General features: G+C 39.8%; 1 long non-coding RNA gene across 1 annotated transcript in view; it reads left to right on the top strand.

Moving 5' to 3' along the window:
* The window catches only part of LOC123608688, a 158,889-nt gene extending 136,212 nt beyond the window's left edge, over positions 1-22,677 (top strand). The window contains exon 4 of the long non-coding RNA XR_006717382.1: positions 22,548-22,677. This is a non-coding gene — a long non-coding RNA (uncharacterized LOC123608688). The remainder of the gene's footprint in view (positions 1-22,547) is intronic.
* The last annotated feature ends 709 nt before the right edge of the window (positions 22,678-23,386 follow it).

Below are 23,386 nucleotides of genomic sequence, written 5' to 3'. Positions count from 1 at the left end.
AAGAACAAATTTTCCTCTTTCATAACTTGCCTTGGGCTGGCTATGATGGTTGTTGGGGCTGGGGGAGGAGAAGGGAAAGATCAGGTGAATTAGGGAGGGAAACTGATGAGATCAGGGGAAGGACTAAACGTGAGAGAGGAGAGAAAGAAAAGTAGCAAAGAAACGGGTGTGAGGAGGAATTAGAGAAGAGCTCAGCTTTGCAGCAATAGATACTCATATCCATCGGTGGTGAATTTCCCTTTATGCTCTATCTGAACAGAATAAATTCAGTAGGATGTCATAACTGAAATTCAGCAAAAATATTGTGCATGGTCTGGAATTGGTTTTAAAAAAATCAGAACAGTCTCGGAGAGATTCTTTATTTTTCTGACTTAAAAAAAGTTGCAGATAAATGTGCTTCTGATCAGAGGGGAAGCAAGGAGAGGGCGTTGGGCCAAACATATGTAGGCAGGTGCTGTACAACTTCTCCACACAGCTCTGCCAAAGCACCCCGTGGGTGACCTTGGCATTTAATGGGAAATGTGTGTTTCTCTGTGCACACATCAGGAGGAGGATGCGACCTCCTAGCCAATCTGGATTTGATATCAAGACGATATGTGAGCACATCACTGTGAAGGTGTCAGAATGGGCAATTCCCTTTTCATGTTTTGTTCTGCCCCACGCCTCTACCCAAACTCACTCTAATGCCCTGGTTGTGGTTTATCTAGCAACAAAGGATGGGAGCCTTTTTATCTCCTAGAGTGATGAGGCTGCCAAGCATCAGTGTTGGTGGAGTTTGAAAAAATAAGAGAGAATAACTCTGCCTCCTGGCCCAATCCCCTATCCTTAGAATAAGTAAGATTTGCTGATTTGTCCCTCAACTTTCTGTGGTTAGCAAATATAAGGCCAGAGGAATGAAGCATAATGAGGTGGAGTGCATTTATATTATCTCAGAATAGGTATGGGGGAGGGTCTCATCTTCAGCCAGAGTGGGTGTCTTAGTTTCCAATGGCTGCTATAACAAATTACCATAAATTTTGGTGGCTTAAAACAGCAGAAGTTAACCTCTTACAGTTTTGGAGACAAAAAGTTCAAAACCAAGGTGTCAGGTACTATGCTCCTCCTGAGACTCTGGGTAGAATCCTTCCTTGCCTCTTCCTAGCTTCTGGTGGTGGTCATCATCCATCCTTGACATTCCTCATCACATGGTGTTCTCTGTCACTGCCCTCACATGGTTTTTGCCTCTTCTTATAAGGACGGCAGACATATTGGGCTAGGGCCCACTTTAATGGCCTCATCTTAATTTGATTACATCTGCACAGACCCATTTTCCAATTAAGGTCACATTTCAGGTACCACAGAGTAGGACTTCAACATCTATTTTTTTGGTGACACATTTCAGCCTATAACAGCAAGTGGTCAGGTCTGATGTGCTGGTGGGGCAGGTGCTACTGTAGGGCCTAACTATTCTTGATGATTGGCATGGGGTAGGGGTGGGGGGCAAGAAGGGAGAAAGGACAGGGTCAGTGCAGGTCTGTTGCAGTCCCTGGTTCACCCCAAGGAGACAAGTTTGAGGCCAGCAGAGAAGGGCCACAGACTGAACTGTCAGGAAACTCTGGGGAGGCTCAGGCCACAGACAGTCACTGCTCTGGGGCCCAAGTGATACAGCATGCAGAGAGGGAGAGGACGAGAGACTTTCTTTACTTTTTCAAAAAATACAGTGTGGCTTTGGCACATTGAGAACCCCAGGGACACACAGCACTTCTTGGCAACTTAAGGGCTGACATTCTTAAGTGTGCTGGGGGAGACTAGAGATGTTAATGAAGACAAATGGCAGTGGCAAGATGAGGCCTTCTCAAGATAGTTGGGATAGGAGTAGAAGGGCAAGAGAAAGCGATAAGCCCCAAGGACTCTCAGATTTCTGCTTTTCAGAAGAGTGGCCACATAGACAACTGTGTGAACTGGGAGAGTAGCAGGAGTCCCCTGCATTGCTGGGACTTCTCAAGCGTCATGGTCCTCTCCTCTTTAGAGACATGTGCAGTGTGAGTAGGACAACCCCTTTCAGTGCTGACCTTAATAATAGGGGGCAGTGGGTCTATTGGGCAATAATCATTTTTTTTAATTTTTTAATGTTTATCTATTTTTGAGAGAGAGACAGAGCGTGAGCAGAGGAGGGGCAGAGAGAGGGGGAGACACAGAATCTGAAGCAGGCTCAGGGTTCCAAGCTATCAGCACAGAGCCTGATGCAGGGCTTAAACTCACAAAGTGTGAGATCATGACATGACCTGACATCAGACGCTCAGCTGACTGAGCCACCCAGGCACCCCTATAGGGCAATTATCTTTTACTGAATTGAATTGATTTGGAGGTGGGCTACAGGTGACAGTGCAATTGTTTTGACTTCAGACTTAACTTTTATTTTTATTTAAAATGTTTTAATGTTTATTTTTGAGAGAGAGACAGAGCATGAGTGTGGGAGGGGCAGAGAGAGAGGGAGACACAGGATCCCAAGAAGGCACCAGGCTCTGAGCTGTCAGCACAGAGCCCCATGCGGAACTCAAACTCATGAACCATGAGATCATGACCTGAGCCGAAGTTGGACGTTTAACTGACTGAGCCCCAGATGCCCCAAACCTAGCTTCTTAAAATGTCCCTTTTTAGGCTAATTGAAATGATACAGATTTTGCCTTTGGACCAAGAGTCCCTCCAGAATAGTGTCCCCCTTTTTTTGAGACAATGCAAAGGCTGCAGGTAAATGCACAACAGCTGCTTGTACTGGTGGAGGGCCCTGGCTGGGGGAGGGAATGACCTTACCTGAAACACTGCTGATACTGGCAGGTTGATTAGAATAGCAAGTGATCACCATTGACACCAGAAACTGAAGTGATGAGGGTTCCATGGAGGACTTGGGGACTGGGAAAAGGGCCATTAGACATTTGCCTGAGTCCAACACCAAATTGAGGGCCAGGGAATTGAGGCTAGTGGGGGGTATGGTGGTGCTGAAAAGGGGTCTCAGGAAAGGGCACAAGAAGAACCAAAGATATGCTATGTCTACTTCTCAAGTATCTAGAAGCAATCTCTTTTATACCTGGAGGGAATCACTGGTGGGAGAATTCAGATCCATTTAGTGTCTCTTCCTGGTTGGTTACCATCCTTCTCTAGGAACCAGGCTGCCTGGCTCCCCTGAAAGATATTTGGCTCCAAATATGACATTAACAACACAGATACTATTATGGGCATTTCAGGGGCTCCCTGATTGCTACTCTAGAAGAATGCAAAGAGCTGAGCTCTCAGAGAGAGTCTTTGTGAAGGCCAGTGAAGTTTACCCCAGCTGTCCTAGGCAGGCACTGAGAGTGTCTGAGGCTAAGTCTGGCCCTGCATCTTTTCTAGTAATGCCATGCCATCATCTAGGATGCTGCCAACTTGGAGATGTATGGAGAAAAGATCATCAGTGTTCAGTAAGCTCTTACTTGCAAGAGGCTAATAGCTTAGTGACCTTCCATTTATAAGTGACTAATGACTATTTTTTTTTACTCAGCTTTATTTTAGTCTTGTTCAGCCATGCATGGTCCTTGGGACCTTCAATATTAAAACAGTGACGTTTTCTCTAAACATTGCATTTCTCATGAACTTACTCTTTGGTACTGACCTCTGTGACTTCATATTTTCTAGGTCTATAAACTTTATGAGCTGTTTGATAGCATTTACTCTTTCTAACTTTATCTTTCATTATGCCCTTCTTAAATCTTACAGCTATTTAGTAAGTTAGGGCTGATCCAGTTGAAAACATATTACTGGGCCCAGATTAGAACTTTTTCGAGTGGCAATAATTTGAAAATTATTAATTTACTTTTCTCTTTTGTCTTATGGAAATAGAAGCTTTGTTCTAGTTAGCCTAAGGCATCTGTTTGTTTCGGGGAGAGGAGGGCTTGCTGCTGGCACAGTGTGAGGAGAGAGGAATATTCAGCTTCTTTCTCAGTCCAGGTCACTCAGGAAGACAGAGCTGCTACAAGGATGGTGGGAAGAGGGATTTAGTGTCAGAATTAGATCTGACACAAATGTGGGAGGAGCTGGGCAAGGGGTGGTCTAGGGGAAGGTTTTGGGACACCAGAGAGAACCCTTCCCAATGCACTGGTTGCTGGTGAACTAGTGAGGGCCTGCAGGGAAGCCCAAGAAAGCCAAGCACATGTGGCCACTGAAGCGAGACCATGAAGGGAACTCATGGAGAGGTCTATGGGAAGCTGTTGACCTTGATAGCTGCTGTCTTGTAGGTCTGTGTACAAGTGTCTGGTGGTACTGCTGATCAGCAACATCAGCAGTCTGGAAGATGAACATTACAATCTTTCTCACTCTTCATTTGGGCAAAGGTATATTCTGTTGGAATTACTTCTTACTTATTCAAAGGTTGAATGGAGGGTAATCCAAAATCCTCTTGCTGATCAATTATTGCTAAGAGGAAGTCTTATGTTGAAGGAACAGTGCAGCTGGGAAGGAGATGTGAGATGAATGGCAGTGCAGGTGGACAGGGAATGGCCATTGCGACCCCTGCTTTGTCAGGATGTTGATTTGCTGTGGTTTGTTTTATAGTCCTGTTTGAGAGATTCCCAGTTCGTTTTTCCAGATACATAAATTCTCCACAGCACAAGATGAAACCATTTCATCACTCAAATCAGCCTTGTATCAAATATGCGAACTTTAGGTCTGACACATGTCTTACATCGTCTCTGCTGAGTAAATTAAAATGAACAAGCAGAATAACAAGAAGGAAGTATCTTTATGGCTTTTTAAGCTTAAAAGTCTGGGTTAGTTGTTTTATTCTTTTGTTCACTTTCAAGCTTATGGCCACCTCTACTTGGTTCATTCTCTCCTCTCTTTTTAGGGCTCCCAATATGCATGTGTTGTTGTATTGATGGTATCTTACACATCTCATAGGCTCTGTTTATTTTTATTCATTTTTTTCTTTTTGTTCCTCAGACTGAATAAGCTCTATTTATCTGTCTTCAAGATCACTGATTCTTTGTTCTGCCAGCTTAGATCCATTGTTGAGCCACTCTAGTGATTATTTATTTCTTCAGCAATTGAACTTTTCACTCTGATATTTCTGTTTGGTTTTTAAGTTTATAGAATTCTACCTCTTTATTGATATTATTTATTTAATGAGATATAGTTGTCAGACAACTTCCCTTTAACTCTTTAGCTGTTTTAAAAATCTTTTTCTGATAAATCCACATATGGGACCACCTTAGGGACAATTTCTACTAACTGCTTTTTGTCCCTCTGTATGTGGGCCACACTCTCCTGTTTCTTTGCATGTCATGTATACCGGTATTTTCCCCTAAATATTTGACATTTTAGATAATATAATGTGGCAGCTCTGGAATCAGATTTCTAATACCCTACCCCTGGAGTTTGTAGTTGCCATTTTGTTATTGTTTGTTTAGTGACTTTTTGGACAAATTCTATAGAGTCTGTATTCCCTTCAGTATGTGGCCACTAAAGTTTATGCTTGTTTTTGTTTTTTAAATTAATTTATTAAAAACTTAATTTTTTATTTTTATTAAAATTTTTTTGTTTATTTACTTTTGAAAGAGAGAGAGAGAGAGAGAGACAGAGTGCAAAAAGGTGAGGGGAAGATAGAGAGGGAGACACAGAATCAAAGCAGGCTCCAGGCTCTGAGCTGTCAGTATGGAGCCTGACACAGGGCTCAAACCCATGAACTGTGAAATCATGACCTGAGCTGCAGTCGGACGCCTAACTGACTGAGCCACCCAGGCTCCCCTAATTTATTAAAAACTTATTATTTTTATTTTTAAGACTGGCTTTGCAGGGATTGACCTTAGGGTCAGGTCATTATAGCTTATCAGTGAGCAACTGATTGGTCAAAAGATTTACTTAAATGACTTGACCCAGTAACTATTCCACCTTTTGATAAGGGGTGTATATATATACATATATATATGTGTATATGTGTGTGTGTATGTGTGTTGGAGATACACCTTCAAATCATAGGTAGTTTATAAGTCTGTCTTAGCCTTCACTTTCTACTTGTACAGAACTTCAAGGTCAGTCAGAGGTGAGTGATTGGTGCCCTCTCTGGGCCTTGTTGGGCATGAGCATAGCCCTACACATGTGTATGATGTTCCAGATTCCCAGCAGTATGTCAGAGCTTTTCAGCACCCCCTATGGAAGTCTCATTCCCCAGATCTTCCTTTTATATTTTTTGCCAAGATTTTATTTGCCCCAATTGGTATTGCAATCTTAATCAAATGGAATATTAAATAATTGAATCTGATTGTTTTCATCAGCATCCTGGAAACAGGGCTTTTCCTGTGGAGCTGAACTCTGAGTGAGGCAAATACATAGCACCCTATGAATGTGGCTATCCAAGGGAACTGTGAGTCAGGTCAAATAGTGAGGAGTTGCAGAATTTGTCTTTCCCTCTGGTGCCTCCCAGTCTAATGACTTTCAAGGCATTGGAGCTGAGTAGAAAGGTAGATAGGACTAACTCAAGTTAAAATATCTACTTACCAAGGTTTAGTAGTTTTTCTTGAATAAACTCTTTAGATTTTTGCAAGCTTTTGCTTAATTTCCAAAATTACAAAAAAAAGTTGATGTTAATATTTTTGCCAGTATTTTTGTGGTTTTGATGGAGCGCTGGATTTATGGAGGTACTGATTCTGCTATTCCATAAGTCCTGCCTCCCCCTCTACTGGTTCCATTTTATAATATGTTTTGGTTGATGCAGGTTTCTTCATGGACAAAATAACCAGGAAGCATCATTTCTCAATCCAGTGAATTCAAGTCACAAATCATATGCATCTCTGGTCAAATACTCTGTTTGCACTAAATTATAATTCCATGGAAAAAAAAGGGTATATCCATAGTGAATATCCTTGGACTCAGGTCTTTTGTTTTCAGTGTCTAAGAATGTGGCAGTGGTATAAACATTCCAAACATTCTGGATGTTATTCAGCAATATTAAGTTAAACAGAAAGAATTTAAAACAAATATTGCTGAGAGGGACTCTAACATTTACTGAGCATTTAGTACATGCCATTTCATAAGAAAAATATTATCTTAGGTATCTAATACATAGTAGTTAAGCGATGAATTCTTCTTTTGGGTTCCTGCACTGGAGGTAAGGGAGAATTACTGGACAAAAGAGTGCTTTGAGGCCACTTTAAGATACCACATTCCCTCAGCACAAGTCTTGCTTATTTCTATGTGTAACTGACAATGTTATATGTATATTCATGGTAAATAATAAACATTGAGTGAATATGTTAATACATGTATACATTTAAGTTTTGTTCATTTTTGCTTTTGCAAGCGCTGGTAAATTTGTTTTTGATCCCCTTTCTCTATTCGATCCTAAGTAATTTGCCTATTTCTTTTTAATTCGTAAGTGTTGTGGGTATAGGCCCATCCCTGTGCAACAACACATGTTCAGAAAGTTGCTGACTTACTGACTGTCCACTTTGAAACCCAGTTTGAGACTGGGCTGTGCCATGCCTGTACCTTGAAAGAATTCCATCATAGTTCACAAAAAAATGATGTAATTCTTGTCTGTAAAAATTGAATTTACATTTTATGCTGAGATATCAGTACCTAAAATATGTCAAACATGAAGCAAAGGTGAAGCAAAGGTTTTTGTTCTTCTTTGCTATTTATAATAATCAAATTGTATGTACTTCCAGATCCATGCACTTACCCAGAGGAAGCAAAAACTTCTAGTGTAGATTGAATACTACCTTCTGTCTGTCTTTCTTATCCCCTTCAGTTTAGCCTCACATACTGAAGTTATACATCACACTGAGACTAGATGATACAGCAGTGAGTTTGTGGGGAACTGAAGAGGGCTGGGGACAGAGCATATTGAGGTAGACTGGTGCCTGAATGAGGCAGAGAGCAGAGAATTTTAGGGTTTTTACTTTCTCTGTATTTCCAAATTGTGTGACAGTCTTTTCTATCTATCTTAGCAGTGCAAAGGAACTTGAAAGAAAGTATGGAGGGAAGTCACTTCCAGATCAAATTCTTGCATATGCTTTTTATGTCCTTCTTACTGTCATATTCAGAGTAACTTTTAGGGATAGCAGTGAGGATTTACTTCTCTGAATGTGAATATTTGGCTGGTGCACTGCTGCTGAGGAAGCTAACAGTGAGTATCAGATTCAAAGCCCTGGGAGCTATGTACAAGTTCAAAAGTGAGCCTCATGTTCTAGAAGGCTTTGGAGCTTCTTTGGATGACCCTGGTCATAGTCCCTTTTCTGGGCTGGAGGCTGGAGGACAGACTACAGTCTGGAACTAGTGCAGACCTGCTCTGGATCTGGGCTGGGGCCTGTTGGAAAATCTAATTCTAGCCATCCCCAGGATTGTTTGTCGGCATAGGTGATGGAAAGGATATAATATAACTTATTAAGTCATGCTGAAATCCCATGTGAACGCTTACATTTAAAATTTTAACTGGCAAAATTAGAAACAAAGGATTAGCATGTCTTTTCAAGCTCTTCAGGTGACAGCTTGTCTGTCATGTATATAGAGATAAATATTAGGTTAAGCACAGAATTGTTAGATGTTTCAGAACTGTTTACAGGAGTGATATATGTTAAGAGTCCAGGTTGTTTCCACATTTGTAGTTGTGGCCCCTCTTATCTCCTTGCTGCATTATGTGGAGAGTGAGTGAGACCAAGAACTTAAGGATAAACAAAAATCTTAAGAATAGATGGGAATCCTAGCTTTAACTTTATAATTTAGGCTCCTGACCTCCTTAGCTCCTGTGCTCCCCACCCTACCCCAGGCCTGTTGACTTCTGGGAATGTCATGTTCTCATTACACAAAATCTTTGGGATCATGAGTTATTTGTCTGAGTTTGGAGTGGAAGAGATAACCCTGGGAGGGTAAGACCTGTTGGCTTAGTGAACAGGATTTTGTTCTCTTAAGTTTATCCTTGTCTTGTAGTTAACAGTATTTCTGTGTATTTCTTTTTTTTTTATTAAAAAAATTTTTTTAACGTTTATTTATTTTTGAGACAGAGAGAGAGAGACAGAGCATGAACGGGGGAGAGTCAGAGAGAGGGAGACACAGAATCTGAAACAGGCTCCGGGCTCTGAGCTGTCAGCACAGAGCCCAACGCGGGGCTCGAACTCACGGACCGCGAGATCATGACATGAGCCGAAGTCGGCCACTTAACCAACTGAGCTACCCAGGCACCCCCTCTGTATATTTCTTTATGCTAGTTTGGACTTCCCTCAGCAAAGGTGTGCTGCTGTGGGTGAAGAATACAGCTGGTCAGGATTTGGGGCTGTGAGTAGATATGATTCCTTTGGCACCTTCCATGCGGTTCTACTCCAGAATTTCTTTTTTGATACATTTTTTCTCAGGGTGGGGTGTCTAAATCTGGGCACTGGGGAAAGTGGTGGAGATTCAGTCATTTTTGCAGCAGGATCTCCCCTTTGCTTTGCTGGTGTTGGGGGCCTCTCATTCATGGGTTTCATGATGCACTTTAGTCTGGAGTTGTGGGGACACACAAGGATCATTCTGCTACTTCCACCATCTTTTGGAAAGCTGGTTGGCACCTTTTCTGGGTAATTAGTCAGCCCAGGAAGGGGGCACCATGGGGAGATGTGATGTTGTGGCCTTGTGGGGGCTCACATGCTGTGTAGCATCTTTGGGAGATCCGAGGAGGAGGCCACATCATCTGCATCCCTGAACTCACTCCAGTTGTAGCTTGAGGGTGGCCGCAAGAAGTCTCCATCTTAACAAACAAGATAAGGTGATGTCTGTTCACACCAAGGACAGATAAACAGAGATGACTTACTTAGCAGAGGGGATAAGCAATAGGGTTTGTTTGACTTCACATAGGTAAAGTAGAGAACTGAGTCAAGAACTAGAAAAGCATTTTTTCACTAATTGCCCAGTGTTTCCCATTACATTTACCAGACCATCTTGCTAGGTACAGCAAGAAAATGTGTATACATCATTGTTCATTATTTACTAAGCTTTGTATTTGTGGTATGTGAAGGAAACTTTAACATGGGAGTTGGCATTTTGTTGAGTAAAGCTTGTAAGTCTTTGATTTGATTGAGACATCAGATAGGCTAACATTAATATCAAACCTTTTCTTGTATGTATTCAGTATCTTTCAGTTCAATTTCTTTTGAATTTCGGTGAGCTGGTGGTTTGTAATATAGGAGGCTATCCAGTGAAGAAAAAGCAAGGCTTAACTTGATAGACAACTCAGGAAACTCAGGTAGAATAGAAAATTGTTTATATCACCTGAAGCCCACAGAAACTGAAACTCATACTTAGAGTCTAGGGCAGCTTTCTGTATTATGTGGAAAATGTGAAAAATAAGAAATTGAAAATGAGCTGAAAGCAATGTTAATCTTTTGTCCTGACAAAATTGTAGGTTTGACTGTAATTTAGTCTCATGACCTCTGCTAACTCCTGTCAATGGATTAATCTTTTCTCTTTGCTCCCTTAGCATGTTTGGCCATCTCTGTAATATCATTTGCCACACTTTAGGGCAACTTATCCATCTGCATGTTGTTCTTCCCACTATATTTTTAGGGCCTGGGTCTTAGCCAGCACTTAACACAGAGCCAGGCCTCAGGAAGTGCTCAATAAATGTTTGGTGAGTGGAGTTGTGTTAGTGGCCGCCCACACATAAATAAAACCTCTTTTTGTATTCTTCAGGCCTCCTGCTGTCTTGCAGCCTGCTCACTCCACAAGTGCCTGTTGTTTTAATTACTCCATCAAAATAACTGCAATCATCACATTCCTTTCTGATCTTTACCTATTGTTTTCATTCCCACTGAAATGCTAAAATTAGAGCTGGAGAGGACTTAGAAGTTTCTAGATATTTCTCCTTTTGCTTACTCATTGGAATCTTCTCCTTTGGATGTTAAATATTTATTGGAACCATATCCCCATTGTGCTTTCTGTCCAGTCAGAACCAAGTATAGTGTATGACAAAATCCTATGTTCAGAGTCCACTGGGAAGGAATATCTGGGTTTTGACACATTATAGATGCTATAGTGAGCAGACAGTAAGTAGCTACTCTAGGCTATGAAGCCAATTAATAGCAAAGCCAACACAACCAGTACACTTGAAAGTTCTCAGGTTAGTGTGTTATTCTGGGGCCTTAAAGATCTCCCTAACTATCCTTAGAAAACCACAGGAAAGGAAGGAAGGAAGGAAGGAAGGAAGGAAGGAAGGAAGGAAGGAAGGAAGGAAGGAAGGAGGGAGGAGGGAAGGCATGAAGGAAGAGAGGGAAAGAGAAAGGGAGGAAGGAAGGAAGGAACCAGATCTGTATTCAATACTCTGGTTTTCCAAAATATTATCAGTTTCATCCCGTTATAGGATGTCTGCCAAACCTGGGGTTTGTGCAGAGGGAAAGAGATCTTACTATGGTGCTTCTTGAGACTGGCAAATCTGGATGCTTCATTTTTGCAGAGATCTGGAACTTTTGCTTCTGGAGTTGTATGCTTCATATCATCGTGTTTTATATCCTATTCTTCCTCTGTAAACATTAAGTAACCATTTGTGAAATTGCTAAAATAGTAAAATGTCATGTTTTGTATTCTGTAGCTGAGTTAGAAAAAGAAGTTACTAGTTGACTACTAGCTTTTTGCTTTTTCATTCTTAAAAGAAACTATGGCTGTAATTCTTCTTTTGATGCTGCTAGCTGGATGAAATATTTTAATAGCCAACTTTACATTTGAACGTTTTTTCAAAAGCAAATTTATTCACTGGGCTCTCCATAGACAGTTAAATTACACATTATAAAAAAATAGGTTTCTCTACATTTTAGGGAAAAAAAAGTGTCAGCGTTGACTGCATAGATCTTTAACCATCAGATCATTTGGGAATTTGCAGCGTCACATGCATTTCAGCAAGGCGTTCAAACAGTCTCTCAGGATTTCAAACACTCCTGGTTATGAAAACAAATTTTCATCTTTATTTTTCCAAGCTGTCTTCTTATATATAGCACTTCAGAAAACTCACCATTACGGGTTTTACGGCCTGATTGCTTAAGAGTTAATTGGTTCAGCACCTGGGCAGGAAGCTATTTTGGCAGAAACTCTGTTTTCTTCAAGTTCTAGCCATAAAATTCTGGACAGTGAATTGTAATCAGGCACTCCTTTTTTACTACAGAGCACACAAGAATACTAATGTGTTCGCTGAAGGAATTGCAGAGTCCTCATTTGGAATATGGAAATCATTTCTTGGTTAGAACGGCCTTAAAGGAGCACGTGTCTTACTGGATTTGGGGTCTACATTTTTAATACTTATTTATAACATATCAGTTAATTTTCTATACTTTCTTCTTACAACAGATTCCCCCTGAATGTATAATTTCATGCCCTTAGATAAGAGAGGGGCTTGATGCCTTGGCTTTTTCTCTAATTCTCCTAGGTTGTTCAAGTGGAAATGAGAGATCATTGACTAGTGTATTTTTTTAAATATGAAATTTATTGTCAAGTTGGTTTCCATACAATGCCCAGTGCTCATCCTGACAGGTGCCCTCCTCAATGTGACTAGTGTATTTTCAATAAGGCTACCCCTGACAAGTTTCCTATCTGTGCTTCTCAGCACCTTCCATGTTGTTGTCACATCTTTTATACAATGTCTGCATTAATATATGACAGCGAGAATTTGTAAGATGGTAGTGTTCACAGCACACTTCTCCATACTCCCAATCTGAGAACGAGAAGTTGAATTGCTAGTTCAGTAGTTAGTGTGGGAAGAGCTGCAGAGGTGCAGGAAGGAGGCAGGAGAGGCATGGAGACTGAGTAAGTGTTTTTGAGATCCTCATTATGGTTTTCTGTCAATTATGATCCTCGTTGTGGTTTTCTAGAAATACAGCAAAAAATGGAATTCCTTTTAAATTACTTTTGGCTAATGAACTGTGTTTCTTGATTTCGTTACAGCTCCAAGACTGAACGTGTGGGGCCAGGTTCCGTTAGGGTTGTATGTTTGTCCTAACAAAAGACAACTTCCTACATATACTTAGCTTTCCCATAATTCTTTGTCCACCCGGGCCCTTTGACTCCTGTTCTTTAAAAAGAACAGAGCACTGGCAGGTTGCACGTAAGAATTCTGCAGAGCTCTGTGTGTTTATCTAAGCTCCAATAGGAACACTTGTTTTCCCAGCTTATGTAAAAGAATATTACTTTGACCTCTGAAGTCCACTGTATACTGTTTTCTAATCTCATTGCCCTTTCCTCCCTTTCACAGGTGAGCATGATTCTCAACTGTTTTTTAGTCTTTTCTTTTCTTTATAGTTTCACCACATTTTTTGCTCCTAAACAATGTATTTAATTTGCATATTTGGGAAATTTATGTAAGTGAATCATGTGGGTGTATGTCCTTCTGAGACTTGTCTTTTCTACTTAACATTATGCTTCTGTGACTTATGGGCACTGTTGCTTGTAGCTGAAATTCACTCACCTTCACTATGTATATTTCTCCATATGATTATATCACAGTTTATTTATCATTTCTGTTTATGAGTGCTGAGAAAGGGTACATGAGAGGTGAATATTCTAACATTTTGCCTGACTGAAAATACCTATTTACCCTTATACCTGATTGATATTTGGGCATAGATTTTCATTTGGAAATAATTTTTCCTCAGAATTTTGAAGGCATTGCCCTAATGTCTTCAACCTCTAGTGATGCCACTGAGAATCCAGATATCATTCAGATTCATCCTCCTTTGTAGAAAACCTGTTTTAACTGTTTAGAAGCCTTGGGTAATTCCCCTTGATCACAGGGTTTCAAAATTTCATAATGATGTGTTTGGGTACATTTATTTTCATCCATTGTGATGGGCATTTGATGGGATCTTGGCCTTTGGGAGCTCATTCTTTCAGTTCTAGGAAACTTTCTTGAATGACATCTTCAGTGATTCCTTTATTTCTGTTTTCTCCTCCTCAAACTTTTCCTTGGTTGTAGGATTTTCTAGGATAGTCTTGAAATTGTTTTATCTTTTCTTTGCCATTTTCTGTCTTTTCATATTTTTGATATAGTCTCTGGGAAATTTTTCTCAAATTTTTCTACTGAGGCTTTTACTGAGTTTGTCATTTGTACTGCTGTGTTGTTGGCTTTCAAGAGTCTTGTCTTATTTTCTGAATGTTTCTTTTTAAAATTTAAAAGATAGTTTCCTTTTCTTGTTTCATAGTTATAATATCTTTCCTTATCTTTTTATGATAATTATAATATATTTTCCTTTCTCTCTACATAGTCTTTATTTTTAACTAGTTTCTTTTGTCCTGTTTGGGGACCTTACTTTAAAGCTAGAGACCTTCCCCAGATGTTGGTTGATCTGTGTCTGCCTATGCATATATGAGAGTGGGGCTCTGAAAGGCCAGTTGTACTCATGGGTGGGTCTTATGGGACAGGCTTCAGTGCAGGATGACTGTTTTATTTCCTTGGGGAACCCTGATGTTTGTATCTTGAGGTTTTTTTTTCCTATTGAGATGGTTAGATTCCCCAGAGAAGACTTCAGTCTAGACCTTATATACCTGATTGCCAGCATCCTGGGAGGCAAGTGGAGAAAGAAAGTGGAGAGTTCCAGCATTCAGTATGTAAAGTTTTATTTAATCTTTGTTTTTATTCGGTGTTACTGGCTTTTAATTATGCCTAGTGTTCTTTAGTCCAGAAATTTGTTTTACCTTCTCCAAATAATAAAATTCCAGTCTACTTTTGACATGAGGGAAAAGATGGGGGTGAATATTTTTTAAATGGACATTCAGCCAACCCTCCAGTTTTTGGCCTCCACCGCCACTTTCCAGAAATACCTGGTATCTCCATTCTTGAGCCTTTTGGGTGTTCTGCAGTGTAAATTGAATTGAGTCATGGATATCTCATCTGGCTTAGACCTTTCCTGGGTCAATTACCTATCACGAATTCTGCTTTCTGACTTACAGGTTTTCCTTGGTCTTATCTGTCATCTTACCTTTTCTCTTCTTCCTCCTCATCCCTCTTTCTTTCTCCTCCTCTTCTGCCTCTTCCTCCTTCTCCTTCTAGATTTTATGGCAAAAGAATCATTAAAGGTTTCATGGAGAGGGTGTTGGTATTTGTTTATACCAGACTTAAGAACATATAGTCTCATACTGCTTTGGAGTTCTGGACTTAGAGGGTCAATGATGATAATTAATATGGCAATTTTGTTTTCTTTACCTTTTTTTTCTAAATATTAGGTTAAAAAAACTCTATGTGTTCAATAAAGGGCAAAACAACAAATAAAACCATAACTCTATGTAAACAAAAGAATGGTTGCTGCTAAATCAAGAACCACAGAGCATATCCTTCCAATAAATTAAATGGTCAAGAACAGCCCTTGAAAAAAGTTGCACAAGTTTTGCTTAATCTATTTCCCTTAGTATTTCACTTCCATTTAACACTAACTGGGACATAGAGATTCTATTGGAGTTGTTTCTTTTATTTTTGATGATACTGATTAGAAAAGGCAAAAAGGAGGAAAGGAATAAATATTTCTATAGGTAACTTAAATCCTATAAATAGGCAAAAGCCATAATTTATTGTTCAATGCAATGCTTTTTAACATGGACAGTAAAACAAATGGGAAAAAAAGATTCTGTCTCAGACATCTAGCATATAAAGATGGTATCCATTTTTTAGTTTTCAAATTTTAAAGTGGAATTATAAAGGAGGAAAGTGTCCCAAGAGTCAAAGGAACAAAACCTGCAGAATTTCAATTGAAGGGTGAGGTGGGGGTAAACTCTGCAGTTGAAAAGCAGTTCTGGATAAAAGAATAAGAAAATTCTCTAGGGATCAAATCAGCTGTGGGCCAAATTTTAATCTCGATTCTTTTCCAAGTTGAGAAGTTCCCTGTTGCACATGTGCCTTGAATGTTAGAATTGAAACCCTTTCTTTGCCTGCCAAATCTCTGCCTGCCTGATTTTAATGATCAAGCTGTAGAGAAGCTCCAGTTATGATGGTTTTAAAAGAAAAGATGGAAAACCAGTAAAGAGATTTGCTAAGCAAAGAGGGAGTCAGGAAGGGAAAGTTATTTTAACCTCACAGTCTATAGAAAATAAACCATATACCTTGGTTTTTGGCTAGTTTACAGCTGGTGAAAGGATCTGGAATATTGTTGAGACAATGGGAGGTGATGTGGTGGGAAGGCTGTGTGGTGAGAGAGGTACTAAAGGAACCCGGGGTCTTTTTCATGAATATGCTTTTCTCTGGTTCCTGCCAGGGCTGGAGATGTGGCTTTCACCTCTAATTCACTAAGGTGTCTGTGCCACCTTGGCAAACCAGGCGACTGCACTGCCTCTTAGGTACCCCGGGCTGTCCAAACATGATCTAAAAATGTTAAGAGCCCAGCAATTCAGAATTTGGTACCTTGAAAGAGAAATGGGCTTCAGAATTTCTTGAACTGATGCCTTGTACCATCAGTTGACTCTGTAACTTCCCATGTGTTTCGGCCTTGCTTCCCTTTTGAGATCATCAGGAACTTGAAGCAGAAGTCACATTATCATTCATTCACCCAGCAATTGTTTACTAAGAATCTGTGATATAGTAGTCACTTTGCTAATGTGGAAAGATTTATTTATTTTTTTTTTATTTTTTTTTAAACTTTTTTTTTAACGTTTATTTATTTTTTGAGACAGAGAGAGAGCATGAACGGGGGAGGGTCAGAGAGAGGGAGACACAGAATCTGAAATAGGCTCCAGGCTCTGAGCTGTCAGCACAGAGCCCAACGCGGGGCTTGAACTCACGGACCGCGAGATCATGACCTGAGCTGAAGTCGGCCGCTTAACCGACTGAGCCACCCAGGCGCCCCTGTGGAAAGATTTAAAGAGAACTAGCGAAGTCAAGGAGTTTGGATTATATTTTTTAGTGTTTTGCCATTTATAAATGATTTTTCTTATATGTAACCATTAACTATTTTAATCCCTAATAATAATTATGATATATAGTTGATCTTTATTACTTGTAGATTTCATATTTGTTAATTTGCCTACATGCTGAAATTTAATTGTAAACCCCAAATCAATAGTCAGAGTGCTTTTGTGGACATTCATGTACATGTGAGCTCAGGGCAGTGAAAAATCTGAGTGCCTATCAAGTTCATTCCCAGCTGAGTCGAACAAGGTGACTCTTTGCCATCTTATTTAGCTCTCATGCTGTCAATGAGTGTCCTTTTGGGGGTCTATTTAGTGCCATGTGTTTTGGATTTTGTGCTTTTTGATGGCAATTTCATTTAAAAAATATTTTTTAATGTTTATTTACTTTTGAGAGAGAGAGAGAGACAGAGTGTGAGCAGGAGAGGGGCAGAGAGAGGGAGACAGAGAATCTGAAGCAGGCTCCAGGTTCTGAGCTATCAGCACAGAGCCCAACATAGGGCTCGAACTGACAAGCCGTGAATTCGTGACCTGAGCTGAGGTCGGATGCTCAACGGACTGAGCCACCCAGGTGCCCCATGTGATTTCGTTTTTAAAATGATTCCCCCCCCAAAAAACAAATAAATAAATAAAAATGAAATGATTCCCAAGTGTAGCGCTGAAGTGCTGTGTAGTGTTCATAAGTGCAAGAAAGCTATGATGTGCCTTACAGGGAAAATATGTAAGTTAGATAAGCTTCATTAAAGCATGAGTTGTAATACTATTCATGAGTCAACAATATATATTAAATAAGGTGTTTTTAAGCATAAGCCACATAAACCAAGGTATGTACTGATGAGTTGGTTAAAATGTGACTGGGGATTTTCTGGAACCTAACCCTGTATTTTCCCTAGGAACAATAAATTAGTATTAGCTTAATTCAGTATTCAGGGTGATTTTATAGAACACAATTACCCTGGATAACAATAATTGACTATACATATTACCCTTATTCTCATTTTACAGATGATGTAATTGAGGCTCAAAGAATAAATAATTTATTTAAGAATGTCACTTTTATAGTGGAGCTGAGGCCCTAACCATATCCTCTGATTCTAAATATGATTTCCTCACCATAGTACATTGCTAAATATCTTTATATTCACCAAATGCATATCCCAAGGTAAACCTTCCAATATTGGTGGAATAAAACGTGAAAACCTCTCGGGCTGTTTACCATGGTAAGGAATATCTTTTGATATAGGTTCAGTGCCATCAGGAATGTAAAATGTACCTGCAAAAATTTTATTTTTGGAAATATATCTGTGTGTATGGAGAGGTAAGAGGGAGCAATGTACCCAGTTGTCCTCTTGAGCTATTTTGATCCTGATATGTTGCTCTGTGCAGAATCTAGTCAGCTTCCCCCACTGCAGCCCCTTAGCTCCTGTGCACTAGCAGCATAAGAGCAGGTATAGCCATAACTCATGGATAGTCAAGGTTTTGAGATTGGTTGTGGAATTTCAGAGGATGATTGTCATGGGGGCATTCATGGGCAGGCAGGGACACTCAGGGAGCCTGCGTTGGGGGATGGGTGAAACAGGTGATAGGGATTAAGAGAACACTTGACATGATGAGCACTAAGTAATGTATAGAATTGTTGATTCACTATATTGTACACCTGAAACTAATATAGCATTGTATATTAACTATACTGGAATTAAAACATAAACTTAATTAAAAAAAGAAAGAAATGAGATGGCCTTCTGTCATTCTAGAATGGTTTAAGGTGCTATTGGACCTGATATTGGCTGTGGAGGTGGTGGAGCTTTATAAGACCTTTGTGATTCCTTTCAGTGTACTAAGTTGATGACTTGTACTTCTGTCTTAGTACACCAGTCCCTGTCTTGTGGACCCTTCCATTCACTCGTTACTTTTCATGGAGGAAAAGTGCTAGAACTTGAAGGAAGTGGATAGTTTCTCAGTTTAACTCATTTTCCCCTGGAGTCCATCTAATCCAGACATTTGTTAGCTGCTTATGGACTTTCATAACAGAATCTATTTTATGAATAAAGAGTATTCCAAAAGGTCATGTGTAAATTAGTGGTCTGGAACCTTTACTAATTTATTGATATGATGCTATAAATGGCATTTCAGGTTTTAGACAAGCCCAATCACATACATTTAATGCCAGCCACTAGTAAATACAAAATGTTTTTTTTTTTTTATATTATTATGTGTTCTAGGTGGTAGAAATTGGGAGCATACAGTAAGGGGAATAGGAAGGAGACAGAAAGTTTCTTTATCCTTTACAGTGTGTGGATTGACTCCAGTGAGTTTCCAAATTGTTATGCTTTTTGGGGAGTCACTTTCCTATCACCTTTTGTACATCCCAGCTTATTCCCCAGGTCTCTTATCTTTGGGGCTCTTGGGCTGCAGCAATTACATATTTTTCCTTTCCGTGAAATTACAAGTTTGCCATTGAACATCCTAAGGGCAGCTAATGCCAAGTAGATACTAACAGGAAAATAATCTGATTGAATTTCTTACACTAACATACCCATGATTGGTAGTTAACTTTCTAGTGGTAAAATATTTTTAAAGAAGGGTCAAGCAAATATTTAATCAGCAGAATTCCAGGGAGTTTAAGAAAGTGAAAATGTAGGGGCGCCTGGGTGGCGCAGTCGGTTAAGCGTCCGACTTCAGCCAGGTCACGATCTCGCGGTCCGTGAGTTCGAGCCCCGCATCAGGCTCTGGGCTGATGGCTCAGAGCCTGGAGCCTGTTTCCGATTCTGTGTCTCCCTCTCTCTCTGCCCCTCCCCTGTTCATGCTCTGTCTCTCTCTGTCCCAAAAATAAATAAACATTGAAAAAAAAATGCAAAAAAAAAAAAAAAAAAAAAGAAAGTGAAAATGTACACTTAAGCAGAGTTGGGAGAGATAAGAATACTTTGGGTAGGAAAAACACTATGAAATATACCAGTCTATCCTTCAGCACAGACGTTGAAACCTTGCTTCTAAAACTGGGCACCCATATATCAGCCTAGGCGGGGGATGTGGTGTATCTCCCTGGAGTGTCAATTATCCTTACAGTAACTAATTTAAAATATATCAATGTTAAAACAAATACAGAAATATTAGTTATAGAGTGCTGACTCATTTGAATTAAACTTAGACTTTAGTCACATTTCCTGCGCACAGTGGGCCATTTTGGGCTAGGCTCTCAAACCCTTGTTGGGAGACTGGTTTACAGCCTGTGCTCCCCTGGATCCTCAGAAGAAACCTTTGAGAAACCACATAGAATTTTTCCTGTGTTTCACAGTTTCTTTGTTGTATGATCTCATAGTTTCTCTAAAGGTTCCATGTTTTCCCCAAAGCTAGGATAGGGGAAGAGGGCAGGCGGTAGAGCACTTTGACTTTAATGTTTGCAAGTTTGCAAGTATTTCAAAATCTTCCAAAATTTCTTCCATTTCAATCAACTCATCTCAGAGCTTTTCTTGAGGGAATGTCATTAAAATAAGTAGAAGATGGGAGAGTACCTCATGTTATTGTTGATAATACATTGGAAGGTTTTGGGGTAGATTAAAAGAGAGAGAGAAAGAGTTTGTTTTTTCCCTCATTTCTTTAAAGCACTAGATAAAATCAATAATCTTTCATTAATGTAAGAAAATTCTAAGGACAAAACTTTTGTGGGTAGTAGAGTGGATTGTCAGAGGAAGATATTTGACCTCTGACTAAAGTTGATGGAATACAGGGCTGGTTTGTAAATGCCTTAACTATACTATGATCTTAAATCTAGGTAGGAAGAGAAGTGGGATTTCGTTCTTTTCTTCCTTTCTTCTAAAAACAAAAAGGATTAAATCTCTTAATCTAGGCTTAGTGTAGAACCCAAACCACACGGTGTAATCAAGAACAGGAAATTCGTCCATGTGGATATCTCTATGGGTCTTCTATTTTCAGTATTAAAAACAGACCTGCTCTCAATGAGCCTATAGTGGACCTTTATTAAGGCGGATATTTCCAGTTTGGCTAAAGCCTATCCCTGTGGTACTGAAAAACTCGAAGAAGTGCGTGCACAGGTCACAGTTAATAAGGGATAGGAAAGGGGAGAATTAATTACCTGTTTTTGTATATTAGAGAACACAGTCGTTTCCGTTACTTCCTTCATTCAGCCATTTGTCTCTCATTGCTTTTTCTATATCAGGAGGTTTGGTGGGGTCAGGCCCAAGTAAGGAATGTGTGAAATTCACAGCTCCTATACAGCAATCCAGATTTTTAAAATTGAGGGGGAAAACCCTGAGGTTTTATGCATTCATCCATTGATCTTAGAGTCCCCCAAGGGCAGGTTTTTTTGTTGTTTAAACAAAACTTGGCCCATTATCTAATTTCTAACTGCAGCACTTAGTTGGCTATATAGGCCCAAATTAAAACTTAGACATGTCTTATGAAGATTTGAATGCCTATTTTAGACAGTTAAATTTTGAAGGTCTTCTCTATTCTGGAATGATAATATATGAATGACTGGGGAAAGAAGAAAGGAGGGAGAAAGAATAGTTTTGACTCATCTATTATAAAGTTAATCATAAAAGACCCCCAAAGATTATTTGTGCCACTGTGAATATGACTCTCAATTTCCCAGATTTATTTTTTCGTTGGTTTTATTTTTGAGAGGGGACTGGGGCTAGTGAATTCTTCAGGCAATTTTTGCCATCTTGCCTTGTACACTGTTGGGTGGTCACAGTACAAAGTGCACAGATAGGCCTCTAAGGATGGCAGCCTTTAGAGATGGTGTGCATGGTAATCACAATTGTTCATGCTCAGGACGCACAGTCTAAGTCCTAAAAAACAACATCAACAATGCTTCCTGACTATCCTCAGTCATTTTTAGTTTGCATACCAGTGAGACCAGTGGTAGAAGCCACTGCCTCACTCAAAAGCAGTGATATTGTTATAAAACCCTTGGTGCTCTCACCTAAAAAGATTTCAAATGAATATGGTGGGTTGCTGTTGTTAGCATATTGAAATACAAATGTTCCTAGGAAAAGTTCATATTGAACACATATAAAAGAGATGGAGTGAAAAATTCCCCAAAGCAACTCAAGATATTCTATGTCCTTGGAATCTGGCCATTTTTCTTTCCTGAGATTTGCTACCAAAATTAGAGATAGAGCAAGTTATTGGAAGAGATTCCAGTGGGACACTGATGGTATCATCATTCACCATCTTCTGATGGAGTTGCTCAGTATGAAGGGGTCCACTGTGAATCACAAGGTGCCATACTGGTGCAAACACTGGTTTGCAGTCAGTATTGCAAACATGTTCACCCCTCTGTCAAGGAAGAGGGGAGGAGCCAACTGAAAAGAAACTTTGATTTAGGAGCCACAGAATGCTATAGTCTCTCAGCAATAGCATAAGATGCATGATTCTTTCCTAGTTAGTGTCCTACTCCATCTCATAGCAAAGAGAAGAATCATTAAGCCACAATTGTATTTCTTGAAAAGAACCCTGAAGTTTGAGTCTCCCTAGCTCAGTGAAAGACTTCCTGGGACTTGTATCTCTAGCTCTTTATGTGTGTCCCTTTGTAGCTCTGTCTTGCAACAGAAGGTTGTTGAAAATGTCTCAGGAGGATCTGAATATAGGTCACAAATTCCTAACAGTCTGGTTCTATTTCTTGTAAATTTATGTTATATTAATGTAATTTTGTATTTTCCACCCAGGGCTAGACAAGTTGAAATCCAAAAATACATCCTAAAGGAACAGTTCTCCAGGATTGCAAGTGAGTTTTCATTGTGTCTTATAGATGGTCTTGAAGCTGTAGAAGAACAAATTGAGTATATTTTCCCAGGTCCCAGCCTCACCTCTTTGTGTGTTCAGCTAAGCACCATGCATATTAACTACATCTCAGAAGATTACCTTCACCCAGTGCATGAGTAGACTGCTTCCATCTGCTTTAGCGCATTTGTCGTTCTTGGACACTGCTGACCCATCTCTACACAGATAACGTTGACCACTCCCAGAAGCACGCTGCCAACTCTTTTTTGCTTCCAGTGCAGTTCCTTTGCCTTATGCTATTTGCAAAATGCATTTAGAATTGACCTTCAGATGTGAGCTGACAGTAAAGAAGGATTTACATGGTGTGTGTGTTCAAGTTGGGTCTCTTTCTCTACTGCCATATCCTGCCTTACGTGTGAGTCACGGTCTCCGATTCCATACAAAGCACCCTTTTCCTGAGATTTGAATCGGACTCTCGGGTTCATTTTCCTTGTTAAATTTATGTTCTGCTTGTTTCCTTGCTTCTACCCAAAGTCTGGAGATATATGACTGCTCAAGAAATGCCTTTCCAGGAGAGATGCTGGCTTTAAGCTATGTGTGTGCCAAAGGAGTATTGTTTTTCCCAGTTACTTTGCCTGCCTGATGGTCAACACCTGATTCTTTTTGAAACTTTGAAGAAGGTTTATAGTGGTGGGAAGAGGATATGTAGAGTTTTATTCTTTTGTGAACACAAAACATTAGAAACTCTGTGCCAAGTTGCTGAGTTCTGAACCTATCAGGGGAG

This window comes from Leopardus geoffroyi, chromosome B2, assembly GCF_018350155.1.
Source record: "Leopardus geoffroyi isolate Oge1 chromosome B2, O.geoffroyi_Oge1_pat1.0, whole genome shotgun sequence".
Taxonomy (NCBI): Eukaryota; Metazoa; Chordata; class Mammalia; order Carnivora; family Felidae; genus Leopardus; species Leopardus geoffroyi.
This window is presented reverse-complemented; position numbering and strand designations above follow the sequence as displayed.